The 20491-nt window shown below is 35.7% G+C and overlaps 1 long non-coding RNA gene across 2 annotated transcripts in view; it reads right to left on the bottom strand.

Moving 5' to 3' along the window:
• The window catches only part of LOC123328971, a 340123-nt gene that overhangs the window by 93063 nt on the left and 226569 nt on the right, over positions 1–20491 (bottom strand). The window contains exon 3 of one of the 2 annotated variants that reach the window (XR_006544014.1): positions 13705–13728. The exons of the other annotated variant lie outside the window; for it this stretch is intronic. This is a non-coding gene — a long non-coding RNA (uncharacterized LOC123328971). Of the gene's footprint in view, positions 1–13704; positions 13729–20491 lie in introns of those variants that run through there. 2 annotated transcript variants of the gene reach the window in all.

Consider the following 20491-nt stretch of genomic DNA (forward strand, 5'->3'; position numbering starts at 1 on the left):
AGAAGTTAATCTTGATAATTACATTTCAAGCAATTCTTTTAAGTTTAACATTCCCTCTTTTGATGGAAACCACAATGTATATATAATGTAGCTGATATTCCTTAATGATGTATCAGTTTCCTATTGGTGTATAACAAAGTACCACAGATGTGACTGCTTATAACAACAATGCAACCTACAGAATAGGAGGAAATATTCGCAAATAATACAACTGACAAGAGATTAATCTCCAAAATATAAAAATAGCTCATACAGCTCTATATCAAACAAACAATCGAATCAGAATTTGGGCAGAATATCTAAATAGACATTTCTCCAAAACAGACATCCAGATGGCTAAAAAAACCCATGAAAAGATACTCAACATTGCTAATAATTAGAGAAATGGAGATAAAAACTTACAATGACTTATTACCTCACACCATTTAGATTAGCCATCATTAAAAAGTCTACAAATAATAAATGCTAGAGAGGGTATGGATAAAAGGGAGCCCTCCTACACTGTTGGTGGGAATGTAAATTGGTATAGCCATTATGAAAAACAGTATGGAGTTTCCTGAAAAATATTCTAAAAATAGAGTTGTCATATGATTCTGCAACTCCACTCCTGGACATATATACAGAGAAAGCCATAATTCAAAAAGATACTTGCACCCCAATGTTCATACCAGCACTATTTGCAATGGCCAAGATGTGAAAGCAACCTAAAGGTCCATGACAGATGAATGGATAAAGAAGATGTGGTATATACATACACAGAGGGATATTAGTCATAACAAACAATGAAATAATGCCATTTATAAAAAGGAGGATAGATAAAGAGATTATGGATTTGGAGATTGTAGACTTTGATTCTATGCCTTTGCTGGCTGTGAGCAGGATATCACTCTCACATCCTAGAAACCCCCTCTATCTTCTTGTCATGTAGCTACTTCAGCTCACAAGGCCAACAGGAGAATCTCTGTCACATGAAGCCCCTCTGACTTATTTAAACTGTTTACCACGTTAGGCTGGGTTCACTCATTCTAATATCTCTTTATTAATCCAGAGTTAATTAGGGACATGAATTGTATCTGCCTTCACGTTTGCTTTCTAATGTTAACATCAGAGTGGCATCTCATTATATTTACATGTCCTACTGAAACTCAAGGAGAGGGTATTATACAAGATGAATAGAACACTAAAAGGCAGGAATCCTGGGGTCAACCTTAGAATTCTCCCCATCACAGTGGAGTTTAGGTAATCTGGAAATGTGATATTTTATTAACACAATTGCTGATAATTATTTGTTATCCTCATTCCCCAGATTCATGTTATTTAATGACTACTTAAATCAATTTTCCATGCATAATAATATGTTAAAGTACTCTAACCCACATGCATAAAATTATTTCATGAAATATATATATATATATATGATTTTTCATAGTAATTACAGTTGGAGTTCTATAGTGTTTTTTGTTCTGATTCTGCATAGCCATATATTATAATCTGCATAGCCATATATTATAATTATATAAAACCCAGACATTCTGGCTAGAAATTATAATCATAGAATTGTAGAGAAATAAGTGAATTAGGTATCATAGAGAAATATCAAAATTTATCATACTGATAGGAAAACTAGTACCCTTACAGAAAAAAATTAAAGTCCTTTCAGAAGATCTGTCTTATTAATAATAATTAGATTTTGCCCCTTTATCAACAGCAAAATAATCAAAAAGAGCAAAAACAAATGCTCTTGGGAAAAAAATGACTGTTGTTTTTCTTTCTCTCTTTTTTTATGTGTGGTTTGATGAAAAGTTTATTTCAGGCCTAAGGCAAAGTTTAATATAGAAATTAAGTTATTGGTATGAAAATTGTTCCATGTAATCTTGAAGCTTCATGTGTTATGAACTACAGTCATTCATTTTAAATAAAAATGTTTAATAAAATAAATGAGTGTCCTATGATATTTTTAAAGACTAAAGCTGAATGTACAATAAGAACATTTAGCATTACTGTATTCAAAATAAGGTTTTACAACCTGATAATTTATCAATGCTTTTAATTACTTTCTCTGCTATCATAGAATAGCAGCTTAAGGCAAAACAGAAACATTCTTCTTTGAAAATTGCATGGGTATGTTATTTGTATTGATATATTTTTGTGAATTTTGGAGGCATTTATGATCTTTGGTTATATTAAAATTCTTCTATGGGTCTTAACTTTTCAACGATAAGAAACCTAGAGATTCCTCCCAGGGTGGAAAAAATAGTAACAAAAGTGATTTCTTCTAAGGGAAATTTGCATGAAATTGCTTAGTTAGCTGGCCAGTTACATGTTGGCATGGACTTTATATTTATGGAATTACATTGATCAGATAGGAGTAAGTGATGGGATGTTTCTGAGTGAATGCTGTAAAATACATAAACCTTGAAACAGTCATGTCTGTCATTTCATTTCCAGAAGTATGAATATGATTGGAATATATAGCATTTTAACTTACTGTAAATATGTATAAGATATTTTAATGTTCTACAGTTGGTTCATTATTCTAAGTTTTCAAATATCAAGTCTGTATTTAGTCTATATTGTATATTCCATCACTGTGGCATAGTCAAAGAATATTTTCCATTCTAGAGTCAGAACAGGTTCAATTTAGGCTCTCTCAATAGCTAGCTGAACCTAAACTACTATATATTGTATATCCTTTGAGCTTTAGATTTATCATATGATAAAAGCTGGTCTGATAACAAAGACAGAAATTAACCTAAGACTCATTGGGCTATTTTTCACAGTAAATGAGGTAACTACCTGGAACCTGCCTCCTTTACCTCACCTCACTTCTCTGGCTGACTCCTATTAGTCATAATTCAGCTGTCAGTTCAGATATCAGCTCTTGTGGAAGAGCTTCCATGGCATTATCAGCATCCTGTCCTTCTTCAGATGAAATTAATAGTTGTCCCTGCTCTTCAGCTTCCTAGTAACAGATCTTTCCTTCAAGTATGGCACCATCACTGCATTTCTCTTTCTGTTATGTCGCTAGTACCTCTAAGAGCGCTAGGCACATTATATTTGTTCAATAAAATCTGCTTAATGAAAATAAACATTAATAAAGATATTGGGTACATATTTAATTTAATCCTAATAGAACAATCCAGTGAATTGATATACATTGTTATCACAAAGTTTGGAAACACAGGCCTAGTGAGATTAAATGATTTTTCTGGATTCCTTATTTGAATAAGAATCCTGTGAGCCCCTAGGCTTTGTATATTTGTGCACCATTAAATACATTTACTATTTGGAAAATAAGGGAACTCAATATTATTTTTGAAAAATCAATGAACAATAAATAACAATGATTATATAGTGACCAGCACATAATTATTTACAAATATTAATGTTTCCAAAAAGTCCTCTTCTCACAAGTCTGAAGGCTTAATTTTTTTGTTTTGTTTTGTTTTGGTAATTGACCTTGTACTTGAGTTAATTCTCTGTATTTAAAAGTGCCACTAGGTAAGAAAGACAGATAAAAATAGAATGTTTTTATTAAATAAATAAATTACACGATAGTCTCCAAATAACAGAGATATTGATATAGGTGTACATAATACAGATATCGGAGGAGTTAAGTGAGAACTCTACCTTAAAAAGTGGAAACATAAACACACACACACTCACAAAAAACACTGAAAAATGAGATCTAAATGGCACAAAAGGATAGACATTATAAAAACAAAATTATAAGACTAATACAATAACTATATGTAAATATAAACTAAATATATAGATAAATAAATAACAATAGAAATTATACTAACCAATTTTATGTTGGATCTCAGTAACAAACAATTAGATAAATCTATAGAGAAGCTCAGAGAAGGCAATGGCACCCCACTCCAGTACGCTTGCCTGGAAAATCCCATGGACGCAGGAGCCTGGGAGGCTGCAGTCCATGGGGTCGCTAAGAGTCGGACACGACTGAGCGACTTCACTTTCACTCTTCACTTTCATGCATTAGAGAAGGAAATGGCAACCCACTCCAGTGTTCTTGCCTGGAGAATCCCAGGGACGGGGGAGCCTGGTGGCCTGCCGTCTATGGGGTCGCACAGAGTTGGACACGACTGAAGCGACTTAGCAGCAGCATAAAGAAGCTAAACTAGCAAAGATTGTTCCTAAATATCTATAGAGTTCATATATTAAACATTTCATAATTGTGGTTACTTGCAAGCTCTTCTTTGTAAAGTAATTACTAAGAGAATATGATTCCAATCTTATTGCTAATATTTCTAACAATTTTATCTCAGTTGCCTATATTAGAAATGAATACAATAAGACAGATACATCCACATATACCAAACATTTACCAAAGTAAGAACATTTACCAAAGTTCCTTTCAGAATGATGCTATCTGTTTCTTTTCTTTTTTAGTTGTTGCTGTTGTTTGCTAAGCTATGTGGGAAACGTTTCTAAGTGTAACTCATGGGAAAAATCTTATTCTAGGATCCTCTATGAGAAACAATTGTTAGTACACATAACATAAGAATGGCTTAGTTTCCAGGAGTTTCTAAAAATTCCAGTTAAATATATATTGGATCTTAGCCTAAAATCCTTGGCAACCTTTATTGCTCACAGCTTACAGATATAGTTGCTTGAGTGAATGCAATACTTTTCAGTAGTAATTACCATGAATGGAACAAATAAAGAGTTGGACAGAAATTTTATTCTGGTATAGAAAAGACTTTTCACCATACCTAAAAGGAGATAAACATTTTAAAAATGTACATTAATTTGGTACTAATATCTTCATATTCACAATGATAGCTCCATTTCAAATTATTGATTTGTTTTGTCTTAGATTGTATTTTCTCCTATGGTAAATAAGAAAATACTTTTTGTTTGGTAATAATCTATTACTTTGATCTAAACTCTTAATTTTGTCCTCTCTTCTCAACTTGGTAAAAAAGGAGAACAGCACTGAGGAAAAAACTAGTTTTGCTACAAGCCTTCTGCAAATGAGTTATTTACTATAAAAATAATAAGAACTTTATAATAAGTATGATTTTTATAATACATATTTAAATCTCTTGTCTAGTTATAGGACATAAATTACTCAGGAGATGAAAGGAATTTGAAACTCAACAAATATAAAAACAGCCAATAAATAATATAAAGTACATGGTTATTTTAATGTCTTTCCATAAAATTCATATATATAGCTTATATGTTATACATTTTTATTCTACACTTTTTAATGATAACATATTTGTAAAATACTTCCACATACTTTTACTTCTCACTTTTGGGAATAAGTTAAGATACCACCAATTAGTCCACTGTAAAATTTTCAGTTCATAGAGAAATGTTTGATAAGATCAGGAGGAAGTTCTACTGACTTGATTGCCTTGCTTGATCTCAAGGTCATTAATTAGGTCAAAGGTCTGGATATAATTGGCTGTAATTTAGTCAACAGAACTTTATTTCATCACACCAAAGATTATTAAGTTGATGTCAAAGATCACTACCCAGAATTAGTCTGATGTGAATCTGAAGGGCGATACAATCAAAGAGCTTAGGATAGAGAATAATTTTCTGAAATAGGTCAAACCTCTGAAATTCCCTAGCTTTAATGGAACAAGCTGTGCACAGCAGAAAGGAAATGGCATTTTAAGTACTATTTTTTTTTTTAAACTTAGCACAGTAGTGAATGCTTAGCAAGGAACTGGCAGATGGTCTCATTAAACAAAATGACTGTTAAGGAGTGTCATCACTAATAAAATGCAGTGAGCTACCCACATTCAAACTAGTATACAAAATGCAATTCTGAATATTGCCGTTTTGGTGGTTGTGATGGTTTTAGTACAAATTCTGTTTGTCCTGCAAAGTCATTTCTTACATGTAAATATCACATGATAAATTCTGAAGCAAGCTCCTCCATTACAAGAAAAAAAATATTCAAACTTCATTTACTCTTGATTGGTGAACAATATTTTATACTCTGTGGAAAAAACATATACAGCACAAACAAAGAAAGTTTGGGGCATGTAATCAAAATACTATGAAATACAGTCCAATTGTAGAATTCAGGCAGACACTGACTTCTTTACTAAATAAGGCCACTGCCCCTGTACTGGGAATACCCTTCATCTCTAATGGTATAGGGTTGTGTTTTAGAGATATGTTCCAGAGTAAATGGCTTTTTTATATTTAAATGATCTCTTTTGACATTTTTGTATATTTGCTGATTGAAGAATAAATAAAATTTCAAAAAGTTATCTTCTGATTTTATTTGGACAAACAGTGAAAACCTGGTGGTATACCTGCAGACAATAGATGATAGGATATCTAGAATGGTATCAGCTTAATTCCCCCTAGAAGTGTGCCTAAGCAAGGTTGTTTCAGAGGCGGGGATAGAAGAGTTTTAATCCCACCTAGTATAAACTTGCTATCCACAAGTATAGTTTTGGGATTCCGTTTACAAACTGGATGGTCATTTGTGAACCAAGACCATTGTATGGTATGTGGATTCCAGGACAGTGGTGCTTAGTAACATTGCTTCAGCCACACTCCACTGAAGTGAATATCAGTGTCACATTAAGCATTGCTGCAATGGCACCCCACTCCAGTACTCTTCCCTGGAAAATCCCATGGACGGAGGAGCCTGGTGGGCTGCAGTCCATGGGGTCACTGAGAGTCGGACGCGACTGAGCGACTTCACTTTCACTTTTCACTTTCATGCATTGGAGAAGGAAATGGCAACCCACTCCAGTGTTCTTGCCTGGAGAATCCCAGAGACAGAGGGGCCTAGTGGGCTGCCGTCTATGGGGTCGCACAGAGTCGGACACGACTGAAGTGACTTAGCAGCAGCTTTCAAGTGTGTGTATATGTGTTTGTGCATGTGCTCACACATGCATCTTCAAACCTCTTAGTAATCTACAAGAAAATTTCAGAAATACTGGAGTATTCCAGAGAAGAGAATAATCTTCTTTTCCAATTAACATCCCACTGGGTTCTATTTAAAGTTGTATATGCACTTCTTGAGGGAAAGTTACCTAATATTTCTGTGATGCAATTTATCTTAGTTGCAAAATAGGTTACTCATGATACTTACTCAGCACTGTTATTTGGACGAAACATGTTATTTCAAAAATGACTGAAACATGTTAATATTTCTAGTATTAAACATATTAATATTTCTAAAACATGCTAATATTTCTAAAATCATTTTATTTGTAAAATGAAACATTAATATTTCTAAAATGTCTAAATGCTGCATAATAAGCAGCATATAATAATATAACACATCCTTTTATTTTTATTTTATTTATTTATTTATTTATTTTTGCCACACCACTTGGCATGCTGGATCCTAGTTCACCAACCAATACTCTGCAGTGGAACCACAGAGTACTAACCACTGGACTGCCAGAGAAGTCATTTACATGCCCTTTTTTTAAAAAGGACTAAAATAAAGGGAAATACAAAGCTATTTTCAGAAGATTTAGAAAATTTGCTTATTTCCTACAGAAGCAAGTGACCTGAATTTTGCTTGCTTTAAACTTTTGGTAGAATTTTCTAACTGTATTCTTAATCAGGTCAGAAATAAAAGAGTTAAATTACTTATATTAGACAAATCCTCAAAATTAAAGAAAAAGTTGAAATTCTCATAGCCATTGATTAGAAGATGACTAACTCCTGCACTGGCAAAGTACATCATTATCATGCAGTTTACATTCTATTTGTAAAATAGACTAACATGATTTCAGGAATAATTTATTTAAGAAGTTATGTTAATAATAAACTCCTATTCTATAGTATTCTTGCCCCTTATAAATAACAATTAAAACGGTTGCTTGTCCCCCTACGGAATATAATATCATTACTCCTTTCTACCTGTGGCGGATTCGTTTTGATGTTTGGCAAAACTAATACAGTGTTTCAGGTTTAAAAATAAAATAAAATTGAAAAAAAATAAAAAATAAAGGAGATCAGTTCTGGGTGTTCTTTGGAAGGAATGATGCTAAAGCTGAAAATCTCCAATACTTTGGCCACCTCATGCGAAGAGTTGACCCATTGGAAAAGACCCTGATGCTGGGAGGGATTGGGGGCAGGAGGAAAAGGGGACGACAGAGGATGAGATGGCTGGATGGCATCACCGACTCGATGGACATGAGTTTGAATGAACTCCAGGAGTTGGAGATGAACAGAGAGGCCTAGCGTGCTGCAATTCATGGGGTCGCAAAGAGTCAGACACAACTGAGCGACTGAACTGAACTGATCTGAACTCCTTTCTAGGAGGTAATTAAATTATATAAAAGTTTGAAGGAAGTCTTAAGTACTAAAAGAAATATAAATTAAATCTCAGTGAAGATGGATGTCAAAAATAAAAACAGCATTGAAATTCATATGAATTAGTAAGACTCTTGAAAGTCCCTTGGACTGCATGGAGATACAAACAGTCCATTCTAAAGGAAATTAGTCCTGAATATTCATTGGAAGGACTGATGCTGAAGCTGAAACTCCAATACTTTGGCCACCTGATGTGAAGAACTGACTCATTGGAAAAGACTCTTATGCTGGGAAAGATTGAAGGCAGGAGGACAAGGGGACCACAGAAGATGAAATAGTTGGATGACGTTACCGATTCAATGGACATGAGTTTGAGTAAACTCCAGGAGCTGGTGATGGACAGGGAGGCCTGGCGTGCTCCAGTCCATGGAGTCGCAAAGAGTTGGACGCGACTGAACTGAACTGAACTGAAAGTAAATTTTATGTTGCCAAATTAGGTCATCTCTCCAAAAACTAAAGATTATTAATAGTGTCTTAATAAGTTGTATGCTGAAATGCAATGCCTTATGATAAAAAAAAAAATTGTTCATATTCTTATATTCAGCTGGGATAAACATTTTAAAAGCCTTCACAGGTGGCGGCGCTAGTGATGAAACACCCGCTTGGCAATGCAGGAGACATAAGAGACATGGGTGGGTTCCATCCAGAGTGGGAAAGACCCCCTGGAGGAGGGGACTGCAGAGTACTTTCATATTCTTGCCTGGAGAATCCCATGGACAGAGGAGGCTGGTGGGCTACAGTTTATACGGTTGCAAAGAGTTGGACACGACTGAAGCAACTGAGCATGCATGCACACAAACATTTTAAAATATCTTTCTAATTATTTCTGGGCAGGTTCAAAATCAAGACACATCTTTGTATTTAATTAATCAGGATTTAAATAAAGCATCTCTCCATTTAAATTAATCACAATAATAATCTGGGGAGAAGTTTTGTTGTGCATTTTAAACGAACTTTATGACGTTTGAAATATATAACTTCACTTTTTTCAAATGTGTATGACTAGGGATATAATACATTAAAAAAAAAACTCAAAGCATAAAAACAAAACAAAGCAAAAACTCACTTTCCAGAGTAACATGGGATTAGAGTTATTTATTGGCTGCAGTGGTTTCACTTATTGTGAGCTACCTCTGCCTATCTCATGAGAATATCCAGGTGACAATGACATTTAAATGGGAGTCCATTCGCATTCATTACTGTGTGTGAATGGAAAGGTTACACTCCTTAAAGCAAACCTCTTTGCAGTCTGAGTAACTGAGGAACAATTTACACATCAAAGAGTCAGCTACCCAAATAGATTAGAGCTTTTCAATAAACCTTTATTAAGGAAGAAGTGATCCAATCCTCAAAACAGATGTGAACTCTAGTCTGATCTGGAAAATAAGCGAACTCTGCCTGAAAGAGAAAACTAATTTTATCATACTTTTTGAAAACAGTAAAAGTGGGATATAAATAGGGATCCTTATGAGTGAGAATATGTATAATACTCTCACATACCTGAAAACAAAATAGATACTGCTTCTCTAGACACACACCTTCACATTGAGCTGATGACTTGATGTTCATAAAATGAAAATCCTTCCCTGGCTCCCTTTTCACTTCCTCTGTAACAGTGGATATCTAAGATCTCTTAGTCATGCTATCAAGAAGGAATGAACAAAACAAACCCAGATCAGAACCCATTCCCTAGTGAAGTACAGGAGATAAGCTACTTTGTTTCTTGAAGTTCCTTCCCCTCTCAACACTTGAATGCAGAAGAGGAAAAATGATAGTTGCTGTGTTATTTGGGGTAAGGCTGTAGAGAAGGAAAACCAGCCCTATCTACTCTGCCCTTGAATTCTTATTCGTCAGTAAAATTTACGGACCAGAATTGATGTGTATGTAATTATCTTTTCACTTTCTTCCTCTCGGGTTGCCTCACACAAAGAAAGGAAAATTAAAATGATAAGGGTCCCTCAGTTGAGATGCTTTAAGCATATATAACTGAGATGAAATAAAGCAGATAAAAGAACTTGTACGAAGCTGTAGGTTCAAGAACCAGTTGAACTCACAAGTGCTGTAAGCTTTCCAAGTTTCAATTTCTTCTTGAAGTAGGGCTATTAATATCTCTCCTATTTGACTCACAGCACTTTGTGAAAGTAAGAATAGGTGATATAGGTGAAAGCTTTTGACATAGAGTATGTGATCATGGATATTTTTCATGGCTACTATTCTTTGCTCTATTTGTTTTTTGTATTTTGTTTTTTTTCTTTCTAATAATAAGTTCTACAGAAAGAAAATTGATATACATTCTTGAAGTGAATATATGTAAATTTATTTAGCAAAAGTTGTAGAATATGAGATTGAATTGTAAACCTGGGTTTGAACACTGATGTGGACACATTTATTGTATGATTTGGAGCAAATTAATTAATAATATGGAGACTCATTTTCCTCATTTGTAAAATGTGGTTGAGGTAACAAATACATCAATATATTTAAGATGTTTATTATTAAATTTTAATTTTCATTATGTGTAACTTTAACTCTACCAGGTACACATCAGATGAGAAATTTGAGATCTCAGAAATATCTTTCCCAGAGGCAGAGTTAACGGGTGATTGAACGAGATTAAAACCAGAATTTCGCTTACATCAAAACCTACACTCTTTTCATTTAAAATACTATATTATTTAAAGACCATCTAAATTCAAACATAATAGCCTCATTATGGGAAAATTCTCACAACTTTTAAAGATTTAAAATAGCAGATACCATGTTTAGAGGAGTTATGATTGTACAAAAAAATCTGGTATTGATTACAACTAGATTCTTGCAAACATTAAAAAAAATACTTTTATTGTTTTGGTTTTGATTACAATGAAAGTTCAATAAAATATTTTACAAACAGATTAAAATTAAGCAATTAAATGGCATGTGGCTTCAGGAACATATTTTATGGGTCGTCAATGCATGTGCCTATATGTGTGTGTTTAAAGGTGACAACATTCTCTGAATTATTTATATGTGTTGGTGAGGCTATGACAGAAGTTATTAAGCAAAAATAGGCTTTCTACACTATAAAATTTAAGCATTCCTTATCTGGGGGCTGCAATTTTCCTCTTAGAATCATTTTTGTGAGACTTATGCTTTTCAGACTAAACTTTTTTTTTATGGAAAGTAATAGTGACCATGGAGAGGCTGAGGGAACAGGTAAAATTTGTGAGAAGAATTTTCCAGGAGTATGGTTGTCAGAATTAGCAATAAATATTTTAAAAAAATAGAGCAAACGTAGTAAATTCAAATTTCAGAGAAGAAACAGATGCTTATTTTAGTATAAGTATCCACCCAATATAATGTGGGCATACTTGCATTTTTAATTCACTTTTTCTGAAAATTAAATTTAAATAGGTGTATCAATTGTCCATGGTATGTAGTAAATTATCACACATTTAGAATGTTACAAAATAGTTATTTATCATCCTGTAACTTCTTTAGGTCAAAGTTCCTATTGTGTTACATAATGAAAGCTCATCACCATCACTATAGTCTACTGGGGAGAAACAGCTCACAGGTTTGTCCCAAATTCAAAAGGAGGGGAATACACAAGGATTTGTCTCCTTTGAGGTCACTCTATGGGTATCTCAGTTTAGTTCAGTTCAGCCGCATAGTCGTGTCCAGCTCTTTGCGACCCCATAGACATCTACCACACCAGATAGTGTGTGGTTTATTTAGCAATCTTATAGAGGACAGCATGTGTCTTTTGACAATGTATGGACAACCTTATTTAGAGACAGCAAATCTAGATACCTTTCCTTAAGTGGCGTATGTAGAGGAAAGCACAATAGTCAAGGATTTTAGGAGATATATAACTTTCTACTAATTGTCTCTATGTTGCTGTTGTTCTCAAGGTTTATCATATTATGCCCAATTAACAGAGATTCACAAAAATCAGCATTGTATCTATTCCGTATTTGCTAGTCACTTTAGAATTATGTGTGCATGCTCAGTCATGCCTGCCCCACTCTTTTGTCCATGGAACTTTCCAGGCAAGAATACTGGAGTGAGTTGACATTTTCTACTCCAGGGGATCTTCCCAACCCAGGGAAGGAACTCACATCTCCTGCATCTCCTGCCTTGGCAGATGGATTCTTTACCATTGGGCCACCTGGCATAGCTTTATAATTACCCTAATGCAATTATCATCATTTAATTAACATTTATTGAGTTCCCACTATGGGGAAGAATTGTGTTATATCCCAGCAATAGAGAGATAGGCAATATCCCACTCATCTCCTAAAAGAAAACATAGTCTAGAAAAAGAGACACATACATATTCAGATCAAAGTGAAAGTGAAAGTCGCTCAGTAGTGTGTGATTTTTTATGACCCCATGAACTATACAATCCATGCAATTCTCCAGGCCAGAATACTGGAGTGGATAGCCATTCCCTTCTCCAGGGGATGGATTCTTTACCATGTGAGCCATAAGAGAAGCCCAACATTACTGGAGTGGGTAGTCTGTCCCTTCTCTAGTGGATCTTCCTGACCCAGGAATTGAACTGGGGTCTGCTGAATTGCAGGTGGATTCTTTACCAACTGAGCTATCAGGGAAGCCCATTCAGATTAATGCAAATTCTAAATTATAAAACAGAAAGTGATTGATTGAAGCCTATTTCACTGAAATTTTAGTTTGTAAAAAAATGCCATAGAGGAGATATGCAACCAAATAAGTTTTGGACATGTCAAGATGTTGCATCCCATATATTCATTCCTTGGCAATACATAATACACATTAACACATGAAGTCTTTGAGATACCCTATATAAAGTGCTTAAATGTGTATAACTTGTGTTTTCATAATAATTTCAGACTGTTGAAAGAGATTTTTATGTAACACATTGTAGCATCCTGTAGCTGTTATACTTCTTACAGCATTCTATCAAAGATTGTTTTGAAATGCAATTCAAAGCAGCAGCAGGCTGGTGTTGGAAAGGTAGAAGCTATTGTTACTCTGGGTTTGAAATAGTAGATTACAGTTGCCCTGTATCTATGTGTGGATTCACCATCTAAACATTTGCCCAAGCACCAAATCTTAAAATTTTTCTAACATCCTCCTTTTCCCTTGCTCGAGCTCTAGCTATGTAGTTAGCCCTGCCTTTTCTGCTTCCTAAATGTGTCAGTGAATCAAGGGTGTCCTCCTGGTCATTGCAGCTACTTGGGGAAAGCAATTAAAATGTTTTCAGGGACAGAGATGTGTTGTCTGAATCTGCGTGTGGATCTCAGCAAGGGCAAAACAGAGAAGTGATGTCACCACAGGCATGGGAAAGGTTCTCTTCTCCTTATTTTCATTTCACTTTCAACAATTATACAACGATGACATTTTACGTTTGGAAATCTCATGGCAGTACACCTGGACAAAGGAAAGAATGAATGCTATTTACATATTTCAACAATTAACGGCACTAAATCTCACTAATTGTGCATAATTACAATTTAGTGATTATACTAAGCAAACTATAATTTACAATTTAAGTGATTACTCCGTAATTCATTGCTAAACTTTGAGACTCAGCAAAAGATAATAATACCATTGGAGAGCTATCTTTCAAAAGACTCGATGTCAATGTTTTCCCGTAAGCTTGGTTGAACACAAACTTCTTACTTGCACTGCAAGCTGTGGAGAATATTTAGGAACTGTTTGTTAGTCTCCAGCTATGACCGCTGCCTACAAGACCTGTCACTGTGCAGAGTTTTGCCTCTGCCTCAAGGACTACATGACATTTTTGCACAAATCGAGCTATGCCTATTCAGTAGCATTCGTGCTTTTCTAGGTTTTTTTTTTTGTTTTTTTTTTTTAGTTTGTTTCTCCTTCCCTGCTGTCACTTCTCAGCCATCAGCAATGTTTCACAGTGCTTCAACTTGCCAAATAATGGGGTCTTGTGATGTTTTCTCTGCCTGACTTGTTTGTGATCACCCTGCTTTAGCTCATCAGTTGGTATGTGGTTTGGCTTCCTGTCAGTCACTCTGTCTTGCAGACTAGCCCCATAAAGCTGGATTGTAATCAGTGTGGCTCCCTTGCCACTGGTCTCTCAGTGGATCACAACCAAAGAATTGTTTGAGTATTTAATTTTAAGTAGAAAATATGAACTGGAAGCCATGGGACAATATGCTGTCTGTTAGCGTGCCAAAGATGAGCTCGCTTGCCTCATTAGCTTCTCAGACTTCATCTCGGAGCACATCACTTGATTGGCATTTTGCTCAACTAATACACTTCCATGATCAATTTTAGCTGAGAGTTTTCAGTTCCCCATCTTAATTGGTATTGGATCTTCCTCATAAGAGCCGGGGTCTCCAGTCTCCAAGACCTTGAACCGATACTTCCCCAACTCTGCAGTGGCATTAGATTAGAAATAAAATGCACAATAAATGCAATGCCCTTACATCATCCTGTAACCATTCCCCTACCCCCAGGCCATGGGGAAATTGTCTTCCATGAAATCAGTCTCTGGTGCCAAAAGAGTTGGGGACCGCTGTGATGGAGGGTATTATATGACCTAGAATATCTTCAAGGCAGAATGCTAACCTAAAGCATCCCTAAAGCTGTGCATTTACTAATGCCCATCACTGCTCGGTGATCCTTGAGGAAATGTCTTAGGAATTTGGCAACAACATAGGCAGCTGAAGGAGGTTTAAAAAGAACTGAAAACATTACAAACTAGTCAAGAACATAGCAGGTGGCCCGGTCATCAGTAGGGACTAAGTTTAAAACACTTTGTACAGTAACCTGAAAATACAGACTTATGCAGGAGAAGGTAAATGAAGGCAGATAGTCAAGATAATAGGCATAGCTGGATATCTCACCATTTATTCTCAAGTGATAAATACCATGAAACAAACAAAAAATATGATGACATTAATTGTCTAGATTCATCTGTTCTGACTTTATTGGTGTCTAACCTTGTTTAAGCACTTTGTATTTTTACAGTCCTGTTGTCTTTTTTCTTTAATTTAATAAAAAACTTTTATTCTACTTTATATGATTGATAAAATAATAAATACATACTTAAAAAGAGGGATAAAAGAGAATGCAAAAATTCAGAAGATAAACTACTCAAAGTTTTCTTTCTGATAATCATTATTGATATTTTACGATTTTATTTCAAACTTTATTTGCTATCTATTTCGGTGATTAAATGGAATATGCTGCTGCTGTTGCTATTTATTTGCTAAGTTGTGTCCGACTCTTTTGCAGCCCCATGGGCTGTAGGCCACTAGGCTTCTCTGTCCATGAGATTTCCCAGGCAAGAATACTGGAGACTGCTGCCATTTCCTTCTTCAGGGTTCTTTCCAATCCAGGGATTAACCTGCATCTCCTGCTTGGCAGGCAGATTCTTTACCACTGAGCCATCTGGGAAAGTAAACTTTTTCTATTTTAGCCATTATCTTTAATGATGATAACTGCTTTACCATTATTATTGGCAGAAAGACTATCTCATCATTTCTCTCTGAGCTTTCCCAAGTATCTTGTCTATGTTGTATGCCTCTCCTTTTTGAGAAAGCATTTCATTGTCTATAAATAACTCAGAAAACTCTGTAGCATCGTCTTCTTAGACAGGTGTAGCTTGTCTTCTTAGAAAGAATCATATTTTTGGAAATACAATCAGCAATTAAACCTAGAGGGATGTATGATTAGATTTTTCACTGCTCTGTTTCTCTCCCTTTTTGGCATATACATTTTAATCTTTGATTGAGGGATCCACATGCTGGTAAACATCCATATTCAGGAAATTTATCTTGCTATTTTCTTGCAACCCCATTAAAGTTAACCTGTGAATTTTCAAAATGGTTCATTACTATTTCCTACTTAAAAAGTGAGTTGACCTCAATATTTCAAATGAAAGTTTTAATAAAAGGCAAAACAATCAAAGTGAGATACTCATTATACAAAACAAAATAAAAGTTAAATTCTAAAAGCCACCAAAGTCTTGCAATGACCAGAGATTTCATGTCATTTGCTGTGTCTGAAGGAGATTACTGGTATGTAGGCCATAATGAGATCAAACATTGACTACTGAGGTTGTCACTGGTACCAGAGTTAGGTCAGCTCTCTGTGCTGGGCTCACACAATTTGGTGATTGGTATGACAAGATTCTACTGTTCTAGATTCTGCTTCTGTTTTGCCTTTTTTTTTTTTTTTTTTTGGCCATGTCACACGGCTTGGATCTCAATTCCCTGACAGGGATCAAACCTGGTCCCAAGGCAGTGACAGTGTCAGATTCTAACCACTGGCCCACCAGGGAGTCCCCTGTTCTTCTTGATATACTTCCTTTTCCACAATGCAGTGTCCCAGCTGTGATTACAGCTGCATCACTTTGGGATTTCTCTATATTATTTTCTTCCTAAAAGTTCTGAAAATGCCAGAAACTAGCTAAGATTAAAGGGACAAAACATTTAATGAACTAATAAATTTAGGGGAAAAAAAGAAACCCTGTTATATTCAGCAAAGTTAAACAACTTTATTAAATTCAGAACTTCTAAGAGTCTTTAATGTGCTAATGTGCTTTCCAAATTTCTATGATACAATGAAGGATCTCCCATACATATTTGCCCATAAAAGTCTTATTTGAGGCATTTTACAAACTATTTTTTTCCTTGGAATGTTTATGTAGAATCCTGACTTAAATAATTAACTGTAGATCTTCTGGGTATCCTTCTTAATCTAGGCAGTGGTTTTAATTTTCTTTGGAAGATACAGGGATCAGTTTCAGATCAGCTCCTTCAGGGTATTGGGAATTGGATTCAGAATTTTATTACTCTTTTCAGAGTGGAGTTATTTCAACAAAACTCAGTTTCTGCTTTGTCCTACCCAGGAGGTATAATCTAGTACCAGATAGGGCACCCATAAACCTATGCAGTGTTGAGTTTCCTTCTACATTCAACCATGAGGCAAACTCCCTCTGAAAGACACTATTTGTCCATGTCTAGAAGAGCTTCTTATTGATTTTCATAAACTTTTGTTAGGCAGTTAAAAGGTTTGGCTAAGTTCACCATGTTAGCATCTGATAAACAAAGAACCCTGTTCTTATCCATTTAACACCAGAGAATTCTGTTTCCAGCTTCTATAGATCTATTCAAGGATATCGCAATATTTAAGAGCTATTCTGATTCATGAAGTAAATCAATGACTCCAGAAAGCTTCAACATGCCAACATGCAGCCTCCTGGTTTTTACACCTTGTTACTACTCCAGTTTATGTAAGAGGAAGAGAGAACCTGAAGAATGGTGTAGGAGACTTACACTGACCTTCACTGTTCTTGAACTTCCCTGATGACTCAGTGGTAAAGAATTTGCCTGCGATGTGGAAGACATAAGAGACACAGGTTCAGTCCCTGGGTTGGGAAGATTCCCTGGAGGAGGAAATGGCAACCCACTCCAGTATTCTTTACCTGGATAATCCCATGGGCAGAGGAGCCTGGTGGGCTACAGTCCAAAGAGTCTCAAAGAGTTGAACACAACTCAGTGACTGAGCACACACCCATATCATTCTGAGAAGGTTCTTTATTTCTTCTGAGTGAAAACACAGAATATGTAAGCTTAGTCTAGAATTGATGCACTACCTAAGCATGTCCTCTCGTGTATTCTTTTATTTTTCATCTGATTTATCCTTTTGTCTATGTTATTAAATAATGCATTTCTGCTGATAAAATTTATTAGTGTCTGTCCTAAATTCTTTTCTCACATTCGAAAGACTTTATTTTTCATTTAATCATCTGTCATGTCCAATTCTTACTTTGGAAAATACGGGGAATCCATTTTAACGTACTCATCTGCATATGAAAGATACAGAAAGGGCTTCATTAGGAAACAAAAGTCAGCTCTACTATCAGTTTCCAACAAAGAAACCAGTCACAATGAAAAGTACTTATAAATAAATCTGTGGACCATTAAGCAGTGTGACCATATTCTATATTACACACTGCTTTAGTCAACAAACAGGTCAAGCTTCCATAAAATTACATGGAAGAAGTTGGTCTTTGATTCTCTGCCTATGTGTATCCTCAAGTCACTTAAATCACGTCTGATTCTTTGCGATCCCATGGACTATCGCCACCCAGGCTCCTTGGTCCATGGGAATCTCCAGGCAAGAATACTGGAGTGGGTTGCCATGCCCTCCTCCAGGGCATCTTCCTGACCCAGGAATCGAACCCTGTCTCCTGTGTCTCCGCACTGCAGGCACATTCTTTTACCTCTGAGCCACCAGGGAAGCCCTTTGATCATCTACACATATTGTCTCACTCTTGATTCTTATCCTCTTGTACCCTTTCACTTTTATTAAATATCTTCACAAATTGTATTAGAAGCCAGATTCAAAGCAGTACTTATGGCCTTTTCACCACAAAAGTTGCCAACACTTTAATAGAGAAGGTAAAATACTGAGTGACTATACATCTAAGAAGAGAATAGTATCTCTTTATTCCATGGCTGTAGAGGTCAGCTGATATCAGTTCTAATTATTTACCAGTTCTAATATATGTGTATTGTGTGATTATGAGAAAGTCATGCTCTCATTCTATGTTTCTCTTTCTTAATCAGAGAAATTGGGTCTTATGATCTCAAAATACTCCTCAGCTCAAAAAGCATATTATCATATCAAATATCTTGTCATCACTTTCTCAAGTAAAAACTCTATTTTCTATTAGGTTTTCCTTATTTAATTCTCTAATTTTCTAACAAACAAAACAGTCGTAATGAGATATGATGTGACAGAACAATATTTGAATATAATGAACAAAGATGGAGTTTAGAAATTTGATTCAATTCTAGGTCAACAGCTTGCGAGTTGTGTATCGCCTGAAAATCATTTGATTTCAAAGCCTCAGTTTTCCCCTATGAAAAATGGCAATAGTTTTAGTATCTTCTTAAAAGATGGACTGGTAGCAATTGTCCAAGAATGCTGTGATTTAAAGAATAAATTTCTGAAGATTTTATGGACTCTGGAATATTATGTCACACACAAAATGTGACCACTGGTTAAGACATAAAACCTTATGGGTGTGCCCTACAAAAAGAGCAGACAAGGCAGCCATGGAACTGCAATGCTGCTGCTACTAAGTCACTTCAGTCGTGTCCAACTCTGTGTAACCCCATAGACAGAAGCCCACCAGGCTCCCCCGTCCCTGGGATTCTCCAGGCAAGAACACTGGAGTGGGTTGCCATTTCCTTCTCCAATGCCAAATACTAAATAGCTGTCCCTGTTATGACCAACCTAGATAGCATATTCAAAAGCAGAGACATTACTTTGCCAACAAAGGTCCCTCTAGTCAAGGCTGTGGTTTTTCCTGTGGTCATGTATGGATGTGAGAGTTGGACTGTGAAGAAGGCTGAGCACCAAAGAATTGATGCTTTTGAACTGTGGTGTTGGAGAAGACTCTTGAGAGTCCCTTGGACTGAAAGGAGATCCAACCAGTCCATTCTAAAGGAGATCAGCCCTGGGATTTCTTTGGAGGGAATGATGCTGAAGCTGAAACTCCAGTACTTTGGCCACCTCATGCAAAGAGCTGACTCATTGGAAAAGACTCTGATGCTGGGAGGGATTGGGGGCAGGAGGAGAAGGGGACAACAGAGGATGAGATGACTGGATGGCATCACTGACTCGATGGAGGTGAGTTTGAATGAACTCCGGGAATTGGAGATGGACAGGGAGGCCTAGCGTACTGCAGTTCATGGGGTCGCAAAGAGTCGGACATGACTGAGCGACTGAACTGAACTGAAGGGGAAAAAAAAAATCAATAGATTTTATGTGACTTTAGTGTTTGCAATAGGAAACTTACTTTGATCAGGCACTTTTAGTTTGAGAAATATATATAACCAAGGCAAGTATGATCTAAATACTTTTTGATATAAAAAGGATTATATAGATTTTATTCTCACTGAAGAGAAGCAATCTCATAGAGAAAATAGTCCCAGGTACTATTGTTTGTTGCTTATTACTCAGTAGAAATAATTACAGTCAAATAATGATTATTGTTAAATACTTTCTCCTTAATATTGGAGAGCAGAAAAATTACTGAAAATATAGAGCTTACTTATAACACTTTTCAACCTCCTGGAGCTAGGGTTCCATACAGAGATACTGTTAGCACAGTTGTAACAAAATTGTCATAACCAAGTTA

The sequence above is a fragment of the Bubalus bubalis genome, chromosome 13, assembly GCF_019923935.1.
Source record: "Bubalus bubalis isolate 160015118507 breed Murrah chromosome 13, NDDB_SH_1, whole genome shotgun sequence".
NCBI classification, from domain to species: Eukaryota; Metazoa; Chordata; class Mammalia; order Artiodactyla; family Bovidae; genus Bubalus; species Bubalus bubalis.